Raw genomic sequence first — 8238 nt, 5'->3', positions numbered from 1 at the left:
CCTGCCCCATAGATCCCCCTGCCCATAGAGACCCCCTGCCCCATAGAGACCCCCCCTGCCCCATAGAGACCCCCCTGTACCATAGAGACCCCCCTGCCCCATAGATCCCCCTGCCCCACAGAGACCCCCCTGTACAATAAGGACCCCCTGCCCCATAGATCTGTCACTGCCCCATAGAGACCCACCTGCCCCATACAGACCCTCTGCCCCATAGCAACGCCCCAGCCCCATAGAGACCCCCTGCCCCATAGAGACCCCCTTGTACAGTAGGGACCCCCCTGCCCCATAGATCCTGCCCCATAGATCCTGTCCCATAGATCTTGCCCCATAGGTCCCCCTCCCCATAGAGACCCCCCTGCCCCACACATCCTGCCCCACACATCCTGCCCCATAGATCCTGCCCCATAGATCCTGCCCCATAGAATCTGCCCCAAAGATCCAACCCCACAGATACAGCCCCAAACATCCTGCCCCATAGATCCTGCCCCATAGAGACCCCCCTGTACCTTAGAGACCCCCTGACCCATGGAGACCCCTCTGTACAATAGAGACCCCCTGTGCCCCATAGATCCCCCGCCCCATAGATTCTGCCCCACATATCCTGCCCCATAGATCCTGCCCCATACATCCCCCTGCCCCATAGATCCCCCTGCCCCATAGATCCTCCTGCCCTATAGAGACACCCTTGTCCAATATGGACCCTCCTGCCCCATAGATCCTGCCCCATAGATCCCTCCAGCCCCATAGCGACCCCCCTGTACCATAGAAACCCCCCTGTACAATAGAGACCCCTCTGACCCATAGATCCTGCCCCACACATCCTGCCCTATATATCCCCCGCCCCATAGATCCTGCCCCATAGAGACCCCCCCTGCCCCACACATCCTGCCCCACACATCCTGCCCCATAGATCCTGCCCCAGACATTCCCTCCGCCCCATAGAGACACCCCCCTGCCCCATAGATCCCCCCTGTAAAATAGGGAATCTCCTGCCCCATAGATCCTGCCCCATAGACCCCCCTGACCCATAGGGACCCCCCTATACAATAGGACCCCCCTGCCCCATAGAATCGGCCCCATACATCCTGCCCCACACATCCTACCCCATAGATCCTGCCCCATAGATCTTGCCCCTTAGAGACCCCCCTGTACAATAGGGACCCCCCTGCCCCATAGATTCTGCCCCATAGATCCTGCCCCATAGACCCCCCTGACCCATAGGGACCCCCCTATACAATAGGACCCCCCCTGCCCCATAGAATCGGCCCCATACATCCTGCCCCACACATCCTGCCCCATAGATCCTGCCCCATAGACCCCCCTGACCCATAGGGACCCCCCTATCCAATAGGACCCCCCCTGCCCCATAGAATCGGCCCCATACATCCTGCCCCATACATCCTGCCCCACACATCCTGCCCCATAGATCCTGCCCCATAGAATCTGCCCCAAAGATCCAACCCCACAGATACAGCCCCAAACATCCTGCCCCATAGATCCTGCCCCATAGAGACCCCCCTGTACCTTAGAGACCCCCTGACCCATGGAGACCCCTCTGTACAATAGAGACCCCCTGTGCCCCATAGATCCCCCGCCCCATAGATTCTGCCCCACATATCCTGCCCCATAGATCCTGCCCCATACATCCCCCTGCCCCATAGATCCCCCTGCCCCATAGATCCTCCTGCCCTATAGAGACACCCTTGTCCAATATGGACCCTCCTGCCCCATAGATCCTGCCCCATAGATCCCTCCTGCCCCATAGCGACCCCCCTGTACCATAGAAACCCCCCTGTACAATAGAGACCCCTCTGACCCATAGATCCTGCCCCACACATCCTGCCCCACACATCCTGCCCCATAGATCCTGCCCCATAGAGACCCCCCCTGCCCCACACATCCTGCCCCATAGATCCTGCCCCAGACATTCCCTCCGCCCCATAGAGACACCCCCCTGCCCCATAGATCCCCCCTGTACAATAGGGAATCTCCTGCCCCATAGATCCCTCCTGCCCCATAGATCCTGCCCCTTAGAGACCCCCCTGCCCCATCGGGACCCCCCTGTCCAATAGGAACCAACACTCCGTCCTTCAGGAACCGTGTGGAACCCGTTTTGACGTCGGTGGCTCGGGGAACTTCGCGCTCTTCCCGCTGCCACTGGTCAGCTCAACCTCTGGATGCTCTTTTGGTACCCGTAACATCAGGGTCTGTAAAAGAAAACTCTGGATAAGTGATGCTCTGTGCAATGTGGTTCTTAGTCAGGTTTCTATCAATTATTATTTTTATAATATATATTATATATTATAATTGATATATTATGATTATCTTAGTAAATGATCCTTATCCCAACCCACGGGCCTCTTAGTGTCTTGGTTTTGGGGTTGTTATTTGGCCCTTTCCTTCCCCTTCCTTGCCTCTCACACACACACACCCCCCTCCCCTGCTTCACTCTTCCCCTGCTCATTTCAATTAAGGAGCAGGCAGCTGCGTGGATCTCAGCTCCCAGCTGGGGTGAAACCACCACAGGCTGTCATCATGTTTTCAGTTAAAAAACTAACTTTTTGGTGCTAAGTCAGCACCCCACCAGGCAGCTGTAACTCTGTCATCTCCCTGGCCAAGTCCACCCTGCAGATACACTGGCACCAGCAAGATGCCAGCACAGGGGAGGGGCACAGTGCTTGGGAGGAGGAAAACTCTTGTTGCAGGCAGCAGTGCTGTTAAAAATACTAATTAAAAACATTTTGTGAAACTACAGGATTCAGCTGCTTTATTTTTTCTTTGATATTGTCTATTGTGACCCTTTGACACGTTCTACACCCCCTTAAAATTTGCCTAGCCAGTTCCTACAAACCAATGCACATATACTTAATTACAAATTGGTCAATTAAGGCTTGAGTGCCCCAGTGTGTACCGCTGTGTATGCTCTGTAAAATCTTGAGGGCCATTGTTTTAGGAAAAACCTCTGGGCTGTCAGGTAATTCTCAGGTTCCTGAACTATTCTTTTGTATTCCCATCTTCATTAGTTTTTCTTACTCCTCTGGTGTGAATTTCGGTACCTGTGGATTTAGTTCTTTCTGCCTCTTATCCGATATATCTGTGTCCCTAGTCTCCAGAATTAGTAAAGCAGCTCTTTTAGCTTCTTAGTCAGCTAAATGATTTGCCCTTATTTGCGGGGTTAACCCTTTCTGGTGTCCCCTCAAGCGTACCACTGCAATTTCCTTAAGGCCCCTTATGCCTTGTAAGCTCTTGATGGATTAGTCTTTTCCTTATAAATTTATTAACCCTCTCTATTCCCAAACCTTCTAAATGTATAAGCTATTCCAAAAGCATATTTTGAGTCTGTGAATAAGGTTCCAGATATAAAAATTGGGCCGGATTCTGCAGAGAGGTAGTTTCTAGAGACAACTTTGGAGAAGCAATTCATATCCATTTGTCCACTTTTTTTGTTGTAATATTCCCCTGATTACTTTCAACTCTCCTCCAAAGGTAATTTTGAGAGCTTCCTCCACCAATAGTGCCATGGCTGCTATTATTTGCAGACAAATGGGCCATCCCCTGCTAATCAGGTCTAATAGTTTGGAAATATAAGCTATAGGTTTTTGCTTCCTGCCCACTCCTGAGCCAATACCCCGTATGCGACACCTCCCTCTGTATTAACAAAGAAGAAAAAGGGTCTCCGCAAGTCGGGTAAACTGAGCATGGGGGCATTTGTCAATTCCCTCTTAAGTGTTTCCAATTTTTCTCCATCCTCTGGAGTCCACTTTAGCAACCCTTCATGAGCTAATTTAGCATATAAAAGTTTTGCTTTTCCACTAAAATTCTCAACCCATTATCTACAATACCCAAAAAGTCCCAATAATTGTTACACTTGTCGTTTATTTCTGGGCAGAGGCATAGAGAGTATTCCATTAACCCTTTCACGATCCAATTTCTTAGTTCCTTTACTGAGTCTGTGTCCTAGGTACTTTGCTACTTCTTCTACAGACTGTCATTTTTGTTTAAACACCTTTAAACCCTGTAAACCTAAAAAGTTTAAAAGTTTAATACTCTCCCATCTAATTGTTTCCTCATCTTCTCCGACCAACAACAAGTCGTCCACAGACTGGACGAGGGTTACTCCTTGGCCCGGCTCATATTCCCGTAAAAGTTGTTAGTCTTTTAATTTCTGGTTCCAATCCCTTCCTACCCTCCTCAGGTAGTGGGCATTGTTTAATTTGTACCGGGACCTCAGGGTCCTTAATCACAATCACAAAAGGTTTAATATTTAATCTCCCCGTGGTCTCTGGGGTATCCCAGACCTCGGGGTTAATTTGCTTTTCATCTTCGATTTTAAGGGAGAATAATTTAACTCCTAATTGGTTATTTTTTTATTTATTTCCAAAGAAATTCCTAGTTTAACCATTAAGTCTCATCTCAGTAAATTATAGTCAGCTTCAGGCACCAGCAACAATGATTCTAAGCCAGTTTTGGAGTTGCTTTCAAATAATATTTCCTTGACCACGGGTACCGCAAAGGGTTCCCCTTTTTTGCCCCAATTCCCTGTACTGTCTCCGAGGAAATTTTACATCCCCGGGGCTAAACTTTGGATGGTGGATCTTTCCATCCCTGAGTCCACGAGGAAATCAGTTTCTTACTGCTGGGGACATACTTTCAGTTTTACCAGGGGCTCTGTCTTACTCCTTATCCCCAGCAAATAAAGTTCTTGACACCCCTAGTCTTCTTTAAACATTTTCTCATCCCCCCACTGCCACTTCTCGTAAGGGGTTCTCTTTCACTTAAAGGGTATAAATTTGCCCTTGTTTCAGAAATTATACAAAGGGCTGCATATTCACTTTCTTCTAAACTAAAGGGTTCCTTTTCATTTACACTTCAAATTTAGAGCTTGACATACCCAATCCTCAAAGGAACCAAACCTGGGCCAGCGAACAGATTCACCCCTTATGGGTTGTCCTGCCCAGACTTCCATACATTAATGTATCATCTTTACTTTACTCTTACCCCGCCTAGAAGGGTGAGCATCCCAGTGCTTAATCATCAGTCCCAATGGACTACTCGGGGGTACTGGGGAAAGATTCACAGGATCTCCCCCACCCATGGTGACAGTGGGCCTGCTTCTCCTCTGTCCCATCATCCGGGGTCTGTACTCTTACCCACCTCTCGGGGTTCATACCTCTCCCACCCCAGGAATACTGGTCCCAACCGAACGGTAAACTGGCCTGTACTCACGTGTCCCACGTCTTCGTCCGGGGCTTCGTGCACAAAGATTAAGGGGCTTTGCCGGCTTTTCTTTGCTGATTGCCGAGAATTTCGCTTCGTGGGTGGAGAGCCGAGCGGATCCTCTGGCAGGGCCGCTGAGACAGCGGGGCCAAAAAATATTTGTGCCAATTTCTTTTTCTCCCCATAGATTTACACAATAATGAATCATTTTCTCCTTAGATTTTCCTTTTCTCATAGAAGATTCTCCCCAATGACATATCATCAGGCCTAACGGACATTCCAGGGGAACCTTGGAATCGGGGGTTAGTTTAGTTTTACTGTTCCCCTGGCCCATTTTTAAGGATACCTCCGAACGGAAACGCAATGACTTACCAGTCCCTTGGGTAAAAACCGGCACCGTAGGGCCACTGTACTGGAAGCCCGAAAGCCCACAACGTCTGGTGAGCTTCTTCGTTGGGTATTCTTCGTGCATGGAAATCAGATTTTTCTTTCTTTCTCTCTGCCTTTTGGAAAATCCGGGACTGATCACCCAAAAAACCTCCCTCGGGCCACTCAAAATAGAGTGGGGCGCCTCCCGTAGAAGTATCTGGTGATCAATTACCGGATCCGAGTCACGGCACCACAATTGTTATCGACAAACGAGACGCTCACGCTGGGAGTGTGGTTAGCAGCAGTTTATTCAGAGAGAAAGACACAGCGCTGGGCGGGAGGAGACCTGAGTCTCACCACTCCGCGCCGTAGAGAGGTAGGATACATGTATTTATACTCTTTAATAAACAAAGCAATCTATTTTCCAGTTATCTATTAATTTTTGTGATTAGCCAAGCAAAGTTCATATGTGATTTGTCTTCGTCTTCTTGTCCAATCATTAAACAGACTTTTTCATTCTTCCTCATCGGTGACCCTGGTTTAAGATGTCTTTTGCCACACTAGTGTGGTCACAGACTGGTTTTTATAGGATGTTTTCCAAATTAGCCTCTTCTTTCTCTTCCTCTCATCGCTCGTTCCATTCCATAAGCAAAGCATAATATAAAATAAGCTTAAGATTAACTTCAAACTATTTTACCTTTGTTTTAACTCGTACAAGCATAAAAAGAATCATTAAGCTTCTAAAGCATTCCGTTGAGGATCATTCATCCAAACCTTGTACTATTTTCAACTATTATTGGAAGAATCAGCAAACGTTCATAACACCTTTTCAATTTGCTAAAGCAACATTTCCCAGCCTTTTCCACATCTGGGAGCCAGCACCAGAGAGATGGAACAAGGGCAAGAACTACAGGATAAGGAGGGCAGGATTAACAAATTAGGAGCAAGCGCTGGCCAGTGAGGAATGGAGAAGGGCAAAACATCACCAAGGCTGTGTGGCAGAGAGGGAGGAATCCGAAGAACAGAGACTGGGATGCAGACAGGGAGGTTCAGAGAAAGAAAAACAAACAACTGCAAACCAGTCACGGGCTCCCAGCTGGATAGGGACAAAATAAAACACTGCAGGAGGGACCTGGACATGGAGGGACAGAGAAGGGCAGACAAATAGCCTGTGCCATGGGACAGACAGCTGTGGACTTAGAACAGTGAGAGAGGGAGCTGGCAGAGACAGAGAGAGACCAAGGGAAGAGTCCAGGCAGGGAGAGGGAGAGCTTACAGACTGGGAACGGGGAGCCAGAGGCAGATGCAGAAAACGAACAGACTAAAACACCCAAAGAACCCCCACTGTTATCGACAAACGAGACACTCACGCTGGGAGTGTGGTCAGCAGCAGTTTATTCAGAGAGAAAGAAACAGCGCTGGGCGGGAGGAGACCTGAGTCTCACCACTCCGCGCCGTAGAGGGGTAGGATACAAGTATTTATACTCTTCAATAAACAAAGCAATTTATTTTCCATTTATCTATTAATTTTTGTGATTAGCCAAGCAAAGTTCATATATTATTTTTCTTCGTCTCCTTGTCCAATCATTAAACAGACCTCTTCATTCTTCCTTATCGATGCCCCTGGTGTCAGATGTATTTCTCACATGGTTTCCTTTCACACTAGTGTGGTCACAAACTATTTTATAGGATGTTTTCCAAATCCACCTCATCTTCTTTCTCTTCCTCTGATCACTCGTTCCATTTCATAAGCATAATACAAAATAAGCTTAATATTAACTTCAAACTATTTTACCTTTGTTTTAACTCGTACAAGCATAAAAAGAATCATTCCCTCCTCCTGCAAGCAGAAAAGCTTCTAAAGCATTCCGTTGAGGATCATTCATCCAAACCTCCTACTATTCCAACTATTATCAGAAGAATCAGCAAACGTTCACTTGTCCCTTAGTTGGCCCCTCTCCCATATTTGCTCATCTTTAACAGCAAGCTCATTCATTGGCTACTTAATTTCTATGGTTTCCACTTCTCAGTGACCTATAACTCAATTCCATGTCTCGTTAGCAACTCACAATACACGTTACACAACCATTCTTACAAAATCAGAACGTTACAACCTGTTTCAAGGTCCATGTGGTTTACTGAACAAAGGCTCGTTTATCACACTGGCCACAAGGAAAAGAATTTGGGCCTTGCAGGGGCTGCCATAGCAGTCAGAGGTGCTGAACAGGAATCTGGCCATGAGCACATTGGGCTGCACTGGGAGGAGTGTGGCTGCACAGACAAGGGTCCTTCTGGTCCATCTGGACTCAGCACTGCTGAGGCCACCTCTGGAGCAGCCAGTCCCAGTGTGGGGCTTCTCAGTCTGGAGGAATGTGGAGGAACACGTATGTGGTCAGGGAAAGTCTGCCAAGAGACCTGGGCTTCTTTAGCCTGGGGAAGGGGAGGCTGAGGGAAGCCCTCTTTGTGCTATGTGAAAAGAACAGAAGAAAAGAAGTCCACGTGAACTGATGGCTCTGAAGGCCAGGGTGGACATGAGGATGAAATGTCATTCTGAGGGTAGTGCTGTGCTGCAAGCAGTCACTGGGAGGAAGTGTGGATGGGCTGGTGGGTTTGTGCTTGTGGGAACAGCTGGCGAGGACACAAAGACAGCAG

The 8238-nt window shown here is 48.3% G+C and overlaps 1 long non-coding RNA gene across 1 annotated transcript; it reads right to left on the bottom strand.

Moving 5' to 3' along the window:
• Nucleotides 1-2062: 2062 nt before the first annotated feature.
• On the bottom strand, nucleotides 2063-5721 carry LOC311200993. Its single transcript, XR_014617847.1, has 3 exons — nucleotides 5590-5721; nucleotides 5227-5351; nucleotides 2063-2207 (listed from the first exon to the last, which is right to left on the bottom strand). It is a non-coding gene; the product is annotated as an uncharacterized lncRNA (long non-coding RNA).
• Nucleotides 5722-8238: the final 2517 nt, after the last annotated feature.

Source organism: Gallinula chloropus (genome assembly GCF_964237585.1).
Source record: "Gallinula chloropus genome assembly, chromosome: 25".
Taxonomy (NCBI): Eukaryota; Metazoa; Chordata; class Aves; order Gruiformes; family Rallidae; genus Gallinula; species Gallinula chloropus.
The sequence above is the reverse complement of the archived record's forward strand: the minus strand, read 5'-3'. Positions and strand labels throughout refer to the sequence as shown.